Source organism: Pinus tabuliformis, chromosome 5_1 (assembly GCF_031772625.1).
Source record: "Pinus tabuliformis cultivar Carrire ecotype Pingquan chromosome 5_1, CPIR1, whole genome shotgun sequence".
Classification (NCBI taxonomy): domain Eukaryota; kingdom Viridiplantae; phylum Streptophyta; class Pinopsida; order Pinales; family Pinaceae; genus Pinus; species Pinus tabuliformis.
In genome coordinates, this window is record NC_142305.1 from 351,415,820 (window position 1) to 351,435,101 (window position 19,282).

At 37.2% G+C, this 19,282-nt stretch overlaps 1 pseudogene; it reads right to left on the reverse strand.

The window, feature by feature from the left end:
• Positions 1-290: 290 nt before the first annotated feature.
• Positions 291-18,444, reverse strand: LOC149164905 (laccase-12-like; annotated as a pseudogene).
• Positions 18,445-19,282: the final 838 nt, after the last annotated feature.

Genomic DNA, 19,282 nt, shown 5'->3' on the forward strand with positions numbered 1-19,282 from the left:
AAAGGTCAAAAGGAAAAGAAGCCAGAGACCACTGACGTTGTTTCGGAATGGATTGTCAATTTGATTAGTTAGAAAAAATATACAAATGCTAGAACTTTATAGGTGCAATTTGTGCATCCACACAAAAAGTTTCATTCACAGAAAATCTGAGGATTACATCCAATTCCCCTTCTTTCCACATAAAGAAAAACCTTCATTCAATTAAGGGACCTGATACCAATTTGGAATGGTCTCCCTTATTTTAATTTAACAATGGAAGGACCTAGTACAGTTAGTTTATGCACATGGGATTAATTATTCATTAATTTATCAGCACTGTGCAGATCATAAGGAGGAGGTTCAACAGTTTCCAGTGGTCCAATTCCGTTCTCCACCAAGAAAGCCATTGCCAAACCCCAAGACAAATGAAATTCTAGACGGCAGTGCATGAACCAGATTCCCGAAATTGGAAAAATAAGTCAAGGGTTACTAAAACCACACTTTTTATGGGAATTAATTGTTTGCTATCTGTAAAACTTATGAATTGACTGAAAAAAAAAATATTTGAAATAGTTTTATTTACCAGGATTGTCAGCTTTCAATTTGATGGCAGCCCAACCACCTGCCGGCACAGCTACAGTATTGCGCTCTGGAGGATCTTCAAGGTTAAACTTAGTAGGATCTTGTCTTGGATCATAGTTTCCATGTCCCTGTTCAACAATATAAAAATTGTATCCATGAAGATGAATGGGATGGTTTTCATGTTAGTTTGACAATGAATTAATAACTTTGGGTAAAATGTAGCTAGACAGTTTTATACCGAAATATTAGTTATGTAATGACGGTTGATGATATAAAACTAACAAATGCCCATGAAATGTAATGTGCTGAGAATCATTGTTGAATAACAAATTCCAATCCATTCATTTTCTTGTCTTGGTTATTTTGCTGAGCTTTTTTGTTTTCTTCATTATTTCAGTTATTCATACAACAAGTGGTATCAGAGCGAGGTAGTTCAATCTGAGTGAGAAATCTGCCTCTAAGAAGAAAAAAAAAAGGCAACCTGCATTTGATCAGAGCGTGAATCTCCCTGAGCGTCATCAGAGTGTGAATCTGCCTGAGCGTGAATCCCTGCGTTGGATTAGAGCTCTGAGCATGGGCGTTGAAGAAAAGGCGGCTGTGCGTTGAAGAAAAGGCGTGGTGGTTGTATCAGCATGAGTCGAGGTTGAAGCATCCAGAGCCGGTGTTGAAGAAGAGGGAATCCAACCTGCGTGAGGGTCTAGTGAATCCAGCCTGCGTGAGGGTCTAGTGAATCCAGCCTGTGTGAGAGTCTAGAAAACCCAGCCTGCGTGAATCCAGAACCAGCGGCTGTGTGAGGACCTGATCTACATGAGGTGAGAACCGGCGGCTATGTGAGGACCTAATCTGCGTGAGGTGAAGACTAGAGCGCTGTGGAATACTGTCCAGAATCTGCGTGCAAAGAAAACCGTTGTGTGAGGACCTGATCTGCGTGAGGTGAAGACCAGAGCGTTGTGGAATACTGTCCAGAATCTGCGTGCAAAGAAAACCCTACGTGTTTGCACAAAGGTTCGTGAAGAGCGTGTGCTCTCTGCGTGTAGAGTCTAGAGAGGAAGTGCGTACTCAACCTGTTTGATCTGTTTGCTACCACAGTTGCTGCCAACATTGCTACTAGACCTGCGTGTTCAATCCAGGTATTTTTTTTGTGGTCAAATTTGAGAGAAACTTTTGTTTCAGAATTTTTTTTGAATAAAGTGGTGAATGTAAGAAAATGAGGAAAAAGAAGGCAGTTTTTTTTTAAAGGAAAGGAGGAAAGAAGTTTTTTTTAAAAAGTTTTTTCTTTGAATCGAAAAAAAAACAAAGGTTTTTCCCTGAAAAATATTCAACAAATTTTTTTATTTATTTTTAATTGAAGTAGGGAGAGTTAAAACTTGGAAATACTTTGTTGGCATTGGAAATTTTTTTTGGAAGAAAACAATTGAAATATTTTTTTTAAAACCCTAGACTGAAGATTGAAAGTCTTAGAAAATGGCCAAGATGTTGAATGCAAAATTCGAGGTGGAGAAATTCACCGCAAAGAGAAATTTTGCTCTTTGGAAACTGAAAGTTAGGGATCTGCTTGTGCAACAAGGGTTGCACAAGGCACTGGATGGGGCAACTAAGAAACCTGCAACCATGACTACCTCAGACTGGGAGGACTTGGATGCCCGAGCTCTCAATACCATCCGGTTATGCCTAGCAGATGAAGTTCTCTTCAATATTGTTGAAGAGACTACAGTGTCAGGATTGTGGGAAAAACTTGAAAATCTCTATATGACAAAATCATTAACCAATAGAATTTATCTGAAACGCCAGTTATACAGTGTTCTAATGAAAGAAGGTTCAAACGTTGCAGAACATTTGAATGTTTTTAATACACTAATATGTCAATTAACAGATATGGAAGTCAAAATACAGGAAGACGATAAAGCCATAACCTTGTTGTGTTCTCTGCCTGAATCATGGGATCACTTCGTAACTTCAACCAGCTTGAGCACTACTCATTCTTTGAAGTTTGAATCAGTCGTGGGAGCTCTCCTGTCTGAAGAAGTACGAAGGAAATCCAGCACTGAAACAGCTGCATCAGAAGCCATGGTTGCTAGAGGATGCTCAAAGGAAAGAGGAGAAAAACCAATGGGGTCTTCCAGATCGAAATCGAAGGGAAATAAGTGTAAGGCAAAATTTTGGAACTGCGGTAAAGTTGGACACTTGAAGAAGGACTGTTGGAAACGAAAGGAATCTGAAAACCCAAAGAACGAAGCGAATCAGGTCGATTCAGGTATGATAGACGAAGTTTTATCTGCTGAATAATTATGTATGATAGATGAAACTTCACATGAATGTAATGTCTCTCAGGGTTTTGATAGCTGGCTGTTAGAATCTGGTGCTTTGCATCACATGTGCCCACATAGAAATTGGTTTACTTTGTATAAAAATGTAAATGGTAGTTCTGTGTTTATGGGTAACAATGTGTCATGTCAGACTGTTGGGATGGGAGATATCAAGATTAAGATATATGATAATACAGTGAAGACATTAACTAGTGTTAGACATGTACCTGATTTGAAGAAAAATTTGAATTCTTTGGGAGTGTTGGATTCAGATGCTTATAAGTTTACAGGTCAGGATGGCGTCTTTAAAGTCTTTAAAGGAGCCCTTGTGGTTATGAAAGCAGAAAAGTTCGGAAATCTTTACAGGTTAAAAGGAAGTACTCAGGTCAGTGAAGCAGCAGTTGTGTCAGAAAAGGAAGAAGCAGGTACTCGTCTGTGGCATCAGCGATTAGGTCATATGAGCGAGAAAGGTCTTCAAATACTGATGAAACATAAATCTCTTCCCGATCTGAAATCCTTGAAGTTAGATTTCTGTAAACATTGTGTGTATGGAAAACCGTGTAAACAGAGATTTAAAGTTGGAAATCATAATAGTAAAGATGTTTTAGACTATATTCACTCTGATCTGTGGGGTCCATCCCCTGTTGTGTCATATGGAGGTGCATTGTATTTTGTAATGTTTATTGATGATTACTCTCGTAAAGTTTGGGTCTATATGCTAAAAAGGAAAGCTGATATATTAAATGTCTTTAAACAATTTAAAGTAATGGTAGAGAAAAGAATAGGCAAATCTATTAAATGTATAAGAACTAACAATGGTGGTGAGTTCACTTCACTTGAATTTGAACAATACTGTAAGGATGAGGGAATTGTTAGACACAAAACTGTTGTTTATACTCCTCAGCAAAATAGTGTTGCTAAGCGTATGAATCGGACTCTTATGGAAAGAGCCAGAAGCATGATCAGAAATGCTAACCTGCAAAAGGAGTTGTGGGCAGAAGCAGTATCTACTGCTTGTTATTTAGTTAACGGATCACCTTCAGTAGCAATTGATTGTAAAATTCCTGAAGAAGTTTGGACAGGTCAGTCTTGTGACTATTCACATTTGAGGATATTTGGCTGTGATGCTTATTCTCTCATTCCGAAAAATCAGCGTTCAAAATTAGATCCAAAGTCGAAATGTTATGTCTTTGTTGGGTATGACTATGCAGTGAAAGGATATAGGTTGTGGGATCCTACATTGCGAAAGATAGTCATTAGTAGAGATGTAACATTTGATGAATCCTCTCTGTTAAAATCAAATGTTGAAAGAATTTAACAGGAACAGGTATCGCCGAATCAACGAGTTCAATTGGAGGCTAAACCTTTCAGTGACAATCGAAAGGAAGGAGAGACTTCTGGAGAAAAAGGTGTTGACGACACAAAGGAAACCGTTGAAGGTTCTGAACCAGTGCAAGTTTCTGAACCAGTTCAGCAACACGTCGCTCTAAGAAGGTCTACAAGGGAAAGGAAAACTCCCAAAAGGTATGAAGATTCTGCTTCATATTTTGCTTTGATTACTGAAGATGGGGAACCTTCTTGTTATCAGGAAGTAGTAGATGATACAGATAGCGAGAAATGGAAAACGGCTATGGAAGAAGAAATGGACTCCTTAGCCAAGAACAATACCTGGGATCTTGTAGAGGTTCCTGAAGGGAGAAGTGTTGTTGGATGTAAATGGGTCTTCAAGCTGAAACGGAAAATTGATGGAAGTATCGAAAGGTATAAGGCACGACTGGTAGCAAAAGGGTATTCTCAGGTTGAAGGTATAGAATTTCATGAGATTTTTTCTCCAGTTGTAAAACTTGTTTCTATACGTACTGTGTTGGCACTAACTGCGTTGCTTAATCTTGAGTTAGAACAGTTAGATGTTAAAACAACTTTTCTACATGTTGATTTGAACAAAGATATATATATATGGAACAATCAGAAGGTTTTGTACGAGGTCACAGCAAAAGATTAGTTTGCAAGCTCGGGAAATCATTATGCGGTCTGAGGCAGTCTCCCAGACAATGGTACAAGAAGTTTGATTCCTTCATGGTGAGCCAGAACTTTATAAGAAGTGAGTATGATCATTGTGTGTACTTCAAAAGTTTTAATGGCATATTCATTATCTTAGCTTTGTATGTTGACGATATGCTTATTGCAAGAAAAAGCATGGAAGAGATCAACAGGTTAAGGGCTCAGCTCTCTAGGACGTTTGATATGAAGGATCTTGGAGCAGCAAAACATACCTTGGGCATGGAGATACACAAAAACAGGAAAAATGGTAAGCTTTGGTTATCACAGCAGAAGTATGTGGAGAAAGTACTTGAAAAGTTCTCTATGAACAATGTAAAACCTGTTAATGTTCCACTAGTTTCCCATTTTAAGCTTTCTTCGGTTTTGAGTCCTAGAGCTGATGAAGAAAATCAACATGTCTCATGTACCATATGAAAATGTTGTAGGCAACTTAATGTATGTGATGGTATCTACAAGACCTGACATTTCACATGCAGTTGGAGTTGTCAGTAGGTTCATGGCAAATACAGGTAAAGAACATTGGCAAGCAGTGAAATGGGTGCTTCGATATCTAAGAGGCACAAGTGACCATTGCATCGTCTTTAATGGTAGTGAAGGATCAGTCTGTGGATATGTAGATGCTGACTATGCAGGTGATTTGGACAAAAGAAGATCTACTACAGGTTATTTCTTTACTCTTGCAGGTGGAGCAATTAGTTGGATGTCAAAGCTTCAAAAAACAGTTGCGTTGTCCACTACCGAAGCTGAATATATAGCTGCTTCAGATGCCAGTAAATAAGCAATCTGGTTAAAGGGTTTTCTCGATGAGATTGGAAGGACGCAGGAGAAAGTGAATGTACTTTCTGACAGTCAAAGTGCTATTCACTTCGCTACAAATCCTGCTTATCACAGCAGAACCAAGCACATTGATGTAAGGTATCATTTTATTAGACATGTGATCGATGGCAGAAAAGTAGCTCTTCAAAAGGTCCATACACAAGAGAAATGTGCAGACATGTTCACAAAGCCAGTTACAGTAGAGAAGCTGCGGTGGTGTTCAGCTTCTCTTGGCTTGCAAAAAATATGATGAATGGGCATGGGCAAGGGATTAGAAAAATTGTTGTCAAGGTAGAGTTTGTTAGTTTGACAACGAATTAGTAATTTTGGGTAAAATGTAACTAGACAGTTTTATACCGAAATATTAGTTATGTAACGACGATCGATGATATAAAACTAACAAATGCCCATGAAATGTAATGTGTGAAGAATCATTGTTGAATAACAAATTCCAATCCATTCAGTTTCTTGTCTTTGTTATTCTGTTGAGCTTTCTTGTTTTCTTCATTATTTCAGTTATTCATACAACATTTCAGTCCCTACAATGTTAGTGCCCTGCAGGACTAAGTGTACATTGGAGTTGAAAGGGATAATACTGACTTTTGTTCCCATATATGCATCCCAGTAACTCATAGGCAGACCCTTTCCATTGTAATCAAACTCAATTATTGGTTTATCTGGAAAATCTGTAGTAAATGTGCCATGGTTTCCATAGTAGTAGGACTGTAGTATCGCAGTGCTGGGGCGTATGAAGGAGATGTTATTGAATGTAGCTAGAAACCTTTGACCATGGAATCCATTGCAGAACTGCCCATGTGGGTAGCGTTGCAGAGCCATTCTTAGAATGAACAAGAGATCTCTGTCTACAGTTTGTGGGACCTTGGCTTTTGCTAAGCTTTTGAGACTTGCAGAGAAATCATTTGCAGTGTGAGATTTGTTGAAAAGAGGAAGGAATGGCATGATGGGCGTTGGATATGATTCAGCTGGACTGTCCTGGTATTCAAGTATAGCTATTACGGTCGTCTTATCGAAGGGAACTCCTGTTCCTGAGAAGTATGCCTTTGCTACCATGAAGTATTGGCCCTGTGGTTTATCTGTTGTTAGTAATACATCATTTGTCTGTCCAAGAGTAATCAAGAGGACATCTGTTTTATATGGTTTTGTGTAGCATCTACAGCAACAACTGTGAGAATGTGATGGGCCACAGAGAAGAAAATATCATGATTGAGTGCAGCATTGATGATCCGAAGGAGATAGGTTTTTCCCCAGTTGACTTGTACTCTGAATATTGAATCTGAAACCATGCAATGAATTTTATAATAGAAATTCTGTATGGGATTTCTACACCTATGGAAGCGGTATGTGAAGTTTTTGAACACTAACGAGAATATATGGTCATATATGTATGACCATATAGGGTAATATAGGGAAATATGAGATTGGGAGATATTGAAGGCAGATTTTGAGAATATTTTAGTTAGAGTAAGTTTTAAATAATGAATTTCAAAATCCTAATATCTACCATTGACATAAGAATACAGATATAATTTATACTACCAATAGAAAGAAAAAGTTGGATATATACCAGAATTGAATAACCAATAAAAAGGTTAAGTAATAAGAAAAGAGAAGATAAATAATTTTGTCTCTCAAGGGCAAACAGAGGCAGCATGCACCTAGACTTGGAGTTCAGTTTCTCAGTGCCAAGTTAAATTCAATTTAAACGGTTAGATGGTCATGATATTTGTAATGGTTTTCTTTGAGAAAACCCTCTTGGGAAATCATTAAATGGATTGAACAAGCAAAGAAGGGTTTCTATAAACGTGAGACCATACAAATAAGAATCGCAGATTGGCTAACAAACCTATCTTAACTAGTTCTCTCGAGTTTCACTGTTTAGAATAACATGGAGTACATAGAGTACATGCATGCCAGAGAGTTCTCAATGTGACAAGACTGAGTTATCTTATTATTGCAAGACTGAGTTATCTTATTATTGTAGAAGCTATGAGCTAAAGCTAAATGTTTGAATTCTGGAAAAGGAGAAAATCCAGGAAGCCATAAAAAGAGAAGATGGAATTCACTGGAGATAATCATAAGCTCAATCCTGAAATCCCAATCTTCTATTTTCGTAGAAGAAGGCGGCTTGGCAGCTACAGAGGCCGAGAACACTTCCGAAGTTGATTGGCCAAAAAAGTTTCCAATTTTAGAAAATAATATTGTTACTACTTTAAGATACTTTCTGTTTTTAATCTATAAACTATTATATTTTAAAAACTTCATATACTGAAAGATGCACAGAGATTACAGTGCTCTCGGTCGCAATGGTTTTAATACTTTTCTTAATTAAATATTAAATGAACGATAAACCAGTATAACATAAAATACACACCAAACCAAAAACATTTGAGGTAAAATTTGTTTATATTACAGGAGATATGATAGTTATTTTTAATTAAAATATTCTCAGAAATGGCCTCATCTGGTGCTGAGATCTTCAGTTTGAGCGGAAAACTATACCAATAATCTTCCTTTTAAGCAAATAGACCGAAATATAGACGAAATGCAGTCCATCCAATCAACTCAAACACACAGAAATTATGTTGTAGAAATTGTTAAATCAGAAAAAGTGAATAATTGGTATGCCAGGTCTGCTAATTGATCATAGTATCCAGCTGACAGAAATTGTGTTATGGGAGTTGTCTAATAAGAAAAGCGAAAGAATTGGTTTCCCCATTGATGAAATAATTGGTCTGTTAATTGATGATTGCTAGCTATATGTATAATTGTTAATGAAATAATTGGTTTCCTAGTTGATGATGGCAAGGTATAGGTTTGATCAGCAATTTGCGCTTTTTTTGGAGGTAGTGGGAGGTGTGAAATTTTGTTGGAGGAATTATCACACTTTAAGGAATTTGTAATTTCTATTTTGGGATGCGAGTGAACAGTTTGTAAAGTTCACCCACACTTTAGGGTACCATTTTATGGCATCTGAGTTTGAATCTAAGTTGGATTTCCCGATCTATTTTTGAGGGGTGTTGGGGAATCTATTTTTGAGGGAGGTGTTGGGGAATCATTGCACTTCTATGGAATTTGTAATTTCTATTATTAGAATGGGGTGTTGGGTGAATCACTACACCTCTATGGAATCTGTAATTTCCACCATTAGAATCCTATGGGGTGATCGAGGAATTACTGCACCTCTATGGAATCCGTAATTTCCAGCATTGGAATCTTAGGGGGTGTTGGAGGAATCACTGTACCTTTATGGAATCCTTAATTTCCACCATTTGAATCCTAGTTACCTGTTTGGAAAGTTTACCAACACTTGTCGGTAAATCTTTTCAAATTTAAACATTTCAATTGATTTTGGGAATATTTTGGAATTTGATGGAGAGAAGCCAATTGTTTGACCCTTGGAATTTGATGGTCAAGAGGGAAGTCAATTATTTGACCCCTCTCGTGACTCTCAAATTTCAAGATATTCTTGGAATCTGCAATCAACAAAACTTATGTGGATTGTAGATTCCAGGACTATTCTACCATCAGATAGTTAGTAGAGAGGCCAATTGTTTGACCTCTCTCCTGACATCCCAGATATTCCTGAATGTGCAATAGACATAAGGATGCCCAAACTAAATTATCTATAAGATTTTTAGACATTTTAGTTGATTTTTGTAATCAAATAGCTAAGCTAAAGCAAGTCTTTTTTGTCATTTTCTATATACAAATTCAATGTCCATCTTCACCAATAACTTAAAAATAAAGTATTCTAATTATTCCAGGTATCTCCAATCCGATTGCAAATTGTGGGAATATTATAGAATGTGACTGTCAGTAGAGAGGCCAATTATTTGACATCTCTCCAAACAATTAGATTTAGAAATATTCCCGAAATCTGTAATACACATGAAAAAAAAACACAATAAAACACTAATATAATCTAGATTTTTTAATTGATTTTTGTAATCAAATAACCTAGCTAAAACAAATTTTCTTTCTAACTTCCTATATACCAATTTAATGTCTAGCTTCACAGTAAACTTATAAAAAAATTATTATAATTCTCTTAAATTATTATTATTACAGCCGCTCAAAAAACAACGTAATTTCAATGTTGAGACTGAATCATCAACGTTCTACAAATTATTATCTTCATAAGAATTTTAGACCTTGAAAAATGGCTATAATCTGTTAAAAATGTAATTTCACCTTCCGCGTAATTTATTTCCAGCAAAACCATTCAGGAAAACCGTCAACCTCCATCGGACCGCTTTTGCTAAAGGACTGGTATTCCCTCAAACACCCCCGATACAATAAAAACTTGACACGCATCCGCATTGCATTTTTCAAAACCACTTTTTATCGGGACATAATGTTCGAGTGACTTGATCGAGCGATGATCGTAGGATTAAAGTGAAGGTTTGAAGCCGTTGATCAAAGTGAAAGCTGTGTACGGGTCTGCAGGGCATGGAGATTGCGTAGAGTGAAATTTTTGTTTGACCTCCGTATGTCTGGTAAAACTGTATGTAAACCTGACTGAATTAATCCCTCACCATGCCGAAGTAGTAAATGAATTTATTATGGTCGTAGAGTTATTGGTAAAGTTCTTAAGTTTATTTGTTTTTACACGGCATGTAATATGGTAATTTTTTTTGTGTAGTTTTTTTTGTTAAAAAATGGAATGCCTTTTGTTATGGCATATAAAGTGTAATGTAATGTGAGAGAAGCATGCAGTGAATATACACAGCAGTGTAGTTCGTTGAAGAAATGAAAAATCCACGCAGCAGCGTGAGGTAGTTTTTTGTTGTTGGAAAAAAAGTGAAATGTGTAGCAACACCAGTGTATTGTTTTGAGAACGCATATGAAATCCAAGGGGGAGCATGTAGTGCGGAGGAGTTGTTTTGTTGTGAAAACAAAAGGGGAAGCACGCGGCAATGCGTATGTGTAATTTCCACACAGCAGTGTGTTGATCTTTCCAGCAGAGACAAAAGTTTTATTTTGTAATACAGCAGCATGAAGATATTTTTTTTCTATTGGAGAAACGGAATGTAATGAGGAGAAGGGTAGCACGCATCAGTGCAAATCTTGAAATCTTTCACACAACAGTGAAAAGGATAATGTAAGTTTTTTTGTTTGGTGAATGTGTAATTTCCACACAACAGTGTGTTGATCTCTCCAACAGAGATAGAATTTTTTTTGTAATATGCATGAGCGTATGATGAAATTTTTCACAGCAGTAAATCTATGTAAGAAATTTTTTTATTTACAGTAGTAAATGTTAAAAAAAAATTACACACAGTAGTGTAAATCCTTTTAAATGGAGGCACAGTAAATCTTTTTTTGTGGAAGCCCTTAGTGAATCCCTCTATTAAAGAGAAAGATGCTTTTCAGCACAGTCTCAGGTGAATCCCTCTGTTAAAAGGAAGATCTGTTGTCTTTGGTGAATCCCTCTGTCAAGAGGAAGATGCTTTTCAGCATAGACTGGTGAATCCCTCTAGTTAAGAGGAAGATGCTCTTCAGCATAATCTCTGGTGAATCCCTCTGTATGAGGAAGATGCTTTTGTAACAGCAGTTGTGAAAATCCCTCTATGTGAGGAAGATGATTTATGTAATGGTTGGTTTCCTGTTAATGAACTGAAGTTTTTTTTGCTGAAACTCTGTTCCTTAGCAAACAAATTTTTTTTTCTTCCCTGTGCTAAAACAGAGTGTTATTTCATGGGTTAAAACAGAGCATTGTCTTTCTATTCAGTAACTGTTTTTTGAATTTTACCAGAAAAATTGCCAACAGTGGTATCAGAGCTTATCCAGGCTCTTTGAAGGTGTCAAAGAAGCTGAAGGAAGGTTTCTGGCTGCAGCAGCTTCTCTAGCAGAGTGAAGACTCAGTCAAGGTATTTCTCAAAGATTTTTTTTTCTGTGTCACTGTTGAAGACAGTCAGTTATCTTAGACACACAGTCAAATGGCGAGGTCAAAGAAGAAAGTCTCCAATCCTCTTAAAAATGTGTCTCCCTCTACTACTAAAATAGAAGACAATCAATTTGAAATAATTCTATTTGAGGCTCCAAGGTTCAATGGGAACTTTTATATATGGGAAGTAAAAATGAGGACCTTCTTATAGTCTCAAGGGATTGAAATTTGGGAATCAGTGATTGATGATAGCAAGATGGATAGAGAATCCAAGGAGTACAATGCAAAAGCAGCAAAGACAATCTTGGATGGACTACCTAATTCTGTAAAGAAGAATCTAGGAAAATATTCATCAGCAAAGGATGTATGGGACAAACTTCGTGACCTTCACTCAAAGGGAGCACTGACCATGACCATCAGTCAAGAAGGAAATTCTGAACCCATCATAGAAGCTGAAAATGAGAAGGTTGACATCATCAAGCTTCAAGTACAAGAAAGGGATGAAGAGGTCGCCAAGCTTAAGAAGGAACTTGATCAAAGCAAAAGGAAGCATCATCAAGAAGTCATATCCATGACAAATCAATTGAATAAAGCAAAGAAGCAGGAAGATACCTTGTCAAGTCAACTTGAACAAAGGCACAAGAGAGTGAACAAACTTGTAGAAGAGATTGGACAATACAAGGTAGAGGTCTCCTCCCTTAAGTCTGAATTACAAGAAGCCAGGAAGCAGGCACAAGGAGCTGAAAAGAAAATGGAGAGCAGTCAAGCAAAGAATGAAGAAATCTTCAAAATTAAGTTAGATATAATCTCCCTTAAAACAATAGCAGCTGAAGCTACTCGTAGCAAGGAAGAAACTGAGGAACAACTTACAAAGAAGAATAATGAGTGTGAAAGATTGGAAGAAGAGATTGTCCTCCTCAGAAAAATGGTTGAAGGGATGAACAAAATCATGAAGAGCTCTCAAGCCTTGGATGACATGCTCAGCTATAACAGATCTCCATCTGATAAATCAGGACTCGGGTATGTAGGTGAACCCTCAAACAACAATGAAAATGCTTTAAGCAAAGGAGATGTGAAGAAGGCAGAAAGAAATTGTCCAGCAAAGGCAAGGAGAAAAATCAAGGCTACAATAGAATAAATCCTACTCCAAGTAGAAAACCAACGCCAAAAAGAAAGGTAGATGATGTCAAAGAGGCAAGAGGTAATGGTTATCATCAAAGGATCTCAAGGCAAAAATGCTTCAAAGTAAATCAAGGAAACCTCCATCTCCCAGGTACCAAAGTTCATTTTTTGGTTATTGTTATTCTTGTTCAAACTTTGGTCATATGGCAAAAGACTGTAGAGCATTTCATAGAGATAGATGTTATGGTCTCCTACAACCTCCAAGAAACAATTTTACAGGAAGAAATCATGAAATCTTATTCATGAACAATGTAGAATGTTTCAAGTGTCATAACATTGGGCATATGGCACGTGATTGTAGCTTAACATGGGCTTTTACAGAAGTTAGACCCACGCAAAAGAAGAAAGTTATACAAGTATGGAGAAGGAAGGAAATACAGTCCGAAAGTCCTTCGAGCTCCCGAGTCAATCTAAGTTTCTTTTGAGAAGACTTTGCCAAATGAAGACGATGTATACACTTAGGGGGAGCCTGTAATTCTTGATCATTATTGCTGAACTATATTAACAGTGATTCTTCCCATGAATGGGAGAAAGGAATTGAAGTCCCTTGAAGATCTTCTTATAGGGGAGAGATATGGAATTAAATCTGCCATAAGAGCAGAGAAGAAAAGGTTGCAGGATAGCTTGAAGATGAAAAGATTGGAAATCCTGCCTGAGGCGGAGAGAAGGAGGATATTACATGATTGGAGGGCTTGAGCACAGCAGTGAAAGCGATGAAAAGAAAGCTGATACGAATAGGAAGAAAAGTTTTGAGTTTTTGAGGAAGTATTTGGGTATGACTGAACCCCCAGCAGTTGAAATTAAAGGGGAGTGTTAAAAATGTAATTTCATCTGCTGCTAATTTATTTCCAGCAAAACCATTCAGGAAAACCGTCAACCTCCATCAGACCGCTTTTGCTAAAGGACTGGTATTCCCTCAAACGCCCCTGATACAATCAAAACTTGACACGCGTCCGCTATGCATTTTTCAAAACCAATTTTTATCGGGACATAATGTTTGGGTGACTTGATCGAGCGATGATCGTTGGATTAAAGTGAAGGTTTGAAGCCATTGATCAAAGTCAAAGCTGTGTATAGGTCTGCAGGGCATGCAGATTGCGTGGAGTGAAATTTTTGTTTGACCTCCATATGTCTGGTAAAACAGTATGGAAACCTGACTGAATTAATTCCTCACTATGCCGAAGTAGTAAATGAATTTATTATGGTCGTAGAGTTATTGGTAAAGTTCTTAAGTTTATTTGTTTTTACACGGCATGTAATATGGTAATTTTTTTGTCTAGTTTTTTTTGTTAAAAAATGGAATGCCTTTTGTTATGGCATATGAAGTGTAATGTAATGTGAGGGAAGCGTGCAGTGAATATACACAGCAGTGTAGTTCGTTGAAGAAAATAAAAATCCACGCAGCGGCGTGAGGTAGTTTTTTGTTGTTGAAAAAAATGTGAGATGTGCAACAACACGAGTGTATTGTTTTGAGAACGCATATGAAATCCAAGGGGGAGCACGTAGTGCGGAGGGGTTGTTTTGTTGTGAAAACAAAAGGGGAAGCACGTGGCAGTGCGTATGTGTAATTTCCACACAGCAGTGTGTTGATCTTTCCAGCAGAGACAAAAGTTTTATTTTGTAATGCAGCAGCATGAAGATATTTTTTTATTGAAGAAACGGAATGTAATGAGGAGAAGGGAAGCGCACATCAGTGCAAATCTTGAAATCTTTCACACAGCGCTGAAAGGGATAATGTATGTTTTTTTGGTTTGGTGAATGTGTAATTTCCACACAGCAGTGTGTTGATCTCTCCAACAAAGACATAAATTTTTTTTTGTAATAAGCATGAGCGTATGATGAAATTTTTTACAGCAGTAAATCTATGTAAGAATTTTTTTTACTTACAGTAGTAAATGTAAATAAAAAAAAATTACACAGTAGTGTAAATCCTTTTAAATGGAGGCAGAGTAATTTTGTTTTTTTGGAAACTCTTGGTGAATCCCTCTGTTAAAGAGGAAGATGCTTTTCAGCAGAGTCTCACATGAATCCCTCTGTTAAAAGGAAGATCTGTTGTATTTGGTGAATCCCTCTGTCAAGAGGAAGATGCTTTTCAGCATAGACTGGTCAGCATAATCTATGGTGAATCCCTATGTGTGAGGAAGATGTTTTTGTAACAGCGGTTGTGAAAATCCCTCTATGTGAGGAAGATGATTTATGTAATGGTTGGTTTCATGTTAATGAACTGATGTTTTTTCGCTGAAACTCTGTTCCTCATCAAACAATTTTTTTTTGCTAAGCTGTGCTAAAACAGAGTGTTATTTCCTGGATTAAAACAGAACATTTTCTCTCTTTGCAATAATTGTTTTTGGAATTTTACCAGAAAAATTTCCAACATAATCCAGCAATTAAACTTGCCTGCAATATCGAACATAATCCAGCAATTAAACTCGCCTGCAATATCGAATATGTAAATACGGTATAATTACACCAATGGTTTAAATTATATGATCGAAACATGGATTATATTTCTCTTACTAGTGTTTAAGGGCGATACCTTCCCCTGAGCAGTTGTAGAGAGCTCCTGGGAGCCCATTTATAGTGAAAGCATCAAAGATGTTGGGTAATGTCCCTGTAATATTTGCTTGACCAAAAACCTGCAGCACGTCTGCTCTCCACCATTCTCCTGAAACAAAACAATTCGTATATTACACGTTATATGTTGTATTATTTCCCTCACAGTTGAGTGCACGATTCAGTTAATTTTTTTTATAAAAAAATCATTAATTGTATCCAAACCTAAAGTAATAGGAATCTCGGCTTCTGGGTGAGGAAATGGATAGGGCAGGCCAAGTTTTGGATAAACAATAATCGCTCCATGTAGATTTGCTCTGAGCCATGATATATGAGCGTGCCACCACAGAGTTCCCTCCTGTCCCGTAATGGTAAACCTGTAAACATATGACTGCCCTGGTTGAATGGGGCACTGTGTAATATAAGATGGTCCATCACTCCAACCAGTGCGTAGTTGTCTTATCCCATGCCCGCAATATTGGCAAGTGACAATTAGAAGTGAGTTGCTTTGAGATTTTTTAATAGTCTTGATTCTAATTAAGAGGGTTGAATCGAGAAGGTCATTAAATTTGCGAAAACTCCACAAAGAGATATTCAACTTGGAAAAAACACAAAAAGTGCGACAATTTCAAAAAAATATTCGACTTGGGCTCCCGGCGGTGGAGATGTAAGAAAAATTACGAACCCGACACTTAACCCAAGTGCTATATTTGGAACCCAAGTGCTATATTTGGTTATTTACTGAAATCTCCTTTCGGAGGAGAAGGATGGATCGTTAGCGTGGAAGGCCCAGTGCATGTAGAACAAAGACAAGTTGATCGCTTTAAAGACTTTAAGTTCTTATTGGGTAGGGGGCAGACTAGTTAAGCCAGAGTTGGCCGAGGTGGCTGGGATTGAGAGTAGTGATAGATTGGATAGCCCACATCTTCCGATAAAGGCGTTCCCACAGGCCAGGTTCATACTCTCTATTGGATATGCCACCTTTTGTTGCTTAATTTACCATCCCCACAGGCCACCTTTACTTCCAATTTCCATCAATGAGGACTAGGCAGGCTCTTATGCTCGTGATCCAGATAGACATGCCACCTTTTCTCTCGCAAATTTCCCACTTGGATATACGGCTAATGCTCGTGATCTGGATATACCAGCGCAGACTACAAGTGCTCTCCGAACCGTGCTGGATAGTAACCCATCACACGGCTCTCCAACCCAACCTATATTGTTTGTGGTGCCGCATTGCATTGGGGGACTCAAGGCGCTTGATCCTTTGCCTGCCCCCATGTGCACTCCTCCCCGCAAGCAAGCAGCGATGCTACTCGATCCGTTCCGCATTATACCCCACCCCCTATAGATAGTAAGTAGCGAGGGGAAGGTATAACCGATAGGGATCACGGGAAAGGAAGCACTTTAGTGTTTGTGTAGGATCTATAGTCTATAGTTACATAATTTGTGCATGCAACTTCAATCAATCAGGCCAGAATGCAACCTTGCTATAGTGAGGTGAGCCGTAAGTTTCAGTATTTTGTTTAATATTCTTCTACGACTTAGTAGTTGAGATGGGGCATCTCAGCAGTGAGGTCAACCAATCCATGTGAAACAGTTAGGTCAAACAATTGACCTTTCTTACTGCAGAAAATTTTAAAATATTTATTAGGATTTGTAATATAATAAGCTTAACAATTACTTGCGTTATATTGAAGTAATTTAAGATCATATGTGAAAACAGTTAGATCAAATAATTGACTTTTTTTACGGTATAAAATTTTAAAATATTTCTAGAATTTGCGATTATAATAAGCTTAACACTTGGGCTACCTTGAAGTAATTTAAGATCAAATCAGGAAAAAAGGTGTTGGACTCGAGGAATTGATTTCTTACGAAATTCAATTAGAATTACCAATTTTAAAAAATTCCAATTAATTACTAGACATAAAGATTACATATTCTAAGGTATTTGATTTGAGTAATTGATTGCTCCGAAAAACAAAACCATAGTTACCAAATTCAAAAATTATTACTAATTTAAAAAATCTGAATTAATGACTATACACAAAGATCACATACTCAGAAGAAGGCATCAATACTCAGAAGAACGCATCAAAGTTGAGGACAAGAGATCAAAACTCATTTATCGAGAACATAGTTCAGGAAAGTTACAATGCTTCACAAGCCACAAAATTAGTGGTTCAATTTTGAAAGGCCACAAAAGTGTTGATTCAATTTACTGAATTCGGTGGATAAACTATTTCTCTAGTACCACTATAAACACACAAATCTGAAAACCAAACTCAAAAATATAAACACGCAAATCTGAAAACCAAACTCAAAAATATATTAAGATTTGATCTCAACGAATGTACACAATGTATATACAAATACATCAAGATTTAAGGGTTTTTTTGGGACTTTAATAACCACTTAAAGTAACACAAACTTAATCCCTAAGATTAGTTGTCTCACCCCTTATATTGCATATAAGTAGACTTGATAAATTATAAAATATATAAATAAATTTTGTAATTATATTGACAATATTTTTTCCAATTAAATATATTTGAATCAAATTATTTCAATATCCTATAATATTCCGATAAAATAAAATTTTGAATTCAAACATGGTAACTACGAAAGAAAACGAGATTTAACACAGTTAAGTTATCATTTAACAAACCATAAGAAAATTTACCAGTGAATCGTAACGTTGTACTCAACGTGATTAGTCACTTTGATAAACAGCCTGTCTCCTTCCCTTGCATAGATTGTAGGTCCCGGGTATTCTCTATTTACTGTGACAATGTCTTTCGTGTGACACAATATTGTGACTGACTTGTAAACCACCTGCAACGCAAAAACCATCAAAGATGCTATTTAACAAATGATTTGCAAAGAAATTTCACAGGAGATGATGGACCATAGGACTGGTAAACATACATTGAATTTATAATTTCTTGCGATTCCTCCGTTTGTAGCACTGGATCCTATCGTCACAACACTGATCAGAACAATGACAAATCTGGAAATCGCTGCTAGAGCAGTCCTCAAACAATATGGAGCCATATATTTGATGGTCTCTTTCTCAGAAACCAGCTAGACTTCAATCATAATCAAATAAATCACCAGAACTGCATTACGGGGAGATGTTGATTTGAAAACTCGAAGATAAAATGCGAGATCACTATCGGATGGAAATTGAAACTTAGGCAGTGTGTGAAAACTCCCACTTGTTTGTGATTGGAGCACAGTTCGGCCAAGGACCAATTTCTCCACCTTACTGCAGATCAGAATCTGCAATATTCTCCATCAAAATTTTCCAAACTCATGGAGTTTTCAAGCCAGCTTTTTCAAAAAAAAAAAAATCTGATGTGATTTTTCACTGTCAACTGCAATGAGAATGCAGGATTATTCTGTCCTTAATATACTGAATGTGCCACTGCGGGACGGGATTAGATTGAAGGATGACGCGCCCCACTAACGCTGAATACTGATAGTGCTGGGTTTGGAAAAGCAGTTGACAAACAGCCGGTGGAGTTTGGATGATAGTGTACTGTATTGGAAGCAGTTTTCAGTAAGGTTGCAATGATGGTGCAGGTGAGTCAAAAGGCAACCTCTTCAGCTACTCGTACTGGTAGTGATATCTATAGCTGTAACCCCTGTGTATTCCAGAACTGCCCGCAATATTGTATGGTTTAATACGATTTCAAGACGGGAAAATGTGAAAGTTCAGTGACAGAGGCATCCAAATACAAAACGCCCGAGGACGAAATAACATGCACGCAAAGCGTCAGCTAAATTTTCAATTTTGAATGATGAGGTAAGCACTGAACTCAAAGCAAGGTCAATGAGGTTTAGTTAGGGGCGCTGTCGGGATGTACGTTGAATTTTGCTGCGTAGTCAG